The 247-nt window shown below is 73.7% G+C and overlaps 1 protein-coding gene across 1 annotated transcript in view; it reads left to right on the top strand.

Annotated features, from left to right (window-relative positions):
• The window catches only part of DUSP5 (dual specificity phosphatase 5), a gene marked incomplete at its 5' end in the record, with an annotated part of 4,346 nt that overhangs the window by 504 nt on the left and 3,595 nt on the right, over window positions 1-247 (top strand).

Genomic DNA, 247 nt, shown 5'->3' with positions numbered 1-247 from the left:
CCCCAGGAGGGCTCCGGTGCTGGCGGAGGGGGGCCGGGGCCGTGGGGCCACTTCTGAGAAGAGGCAGCGGCTCTTGAGAGCCGTCCTGGGGCAGGGGAGCGGGCTTTCCACGGGGGAAGTCGTCACACCCCCATGCCCACCCAGCCTGGGGAATACGTGTGCTCCGAGATGTCAGCCTGCGGTTGGGCCGCTTCCGCTGGGGCGCGCGTTTCCTGGCGCCGGGGGGGCCCCTGGGGGCTGCCCCGCT

The sequence above is a fragment of the Fulmarus glacialis genome, unplaced genomic scaffold (genome assembly GCF_000690835.1).
Source record: "Fulmarus glacialis isolate BGI_N327 unplaced genomic scaffold, ASM69083v1 scaffold12745, whole genome shotgun sequence".
NCBI lineage: Eukaryota > Metazoa > Chordata > Aves > Procellariiformes > Procellariidae > Fulmarus > Fulmarus glacialis.
This window is presented reverse-complemented; position numbering and strand designations above follow the sequence as displayed.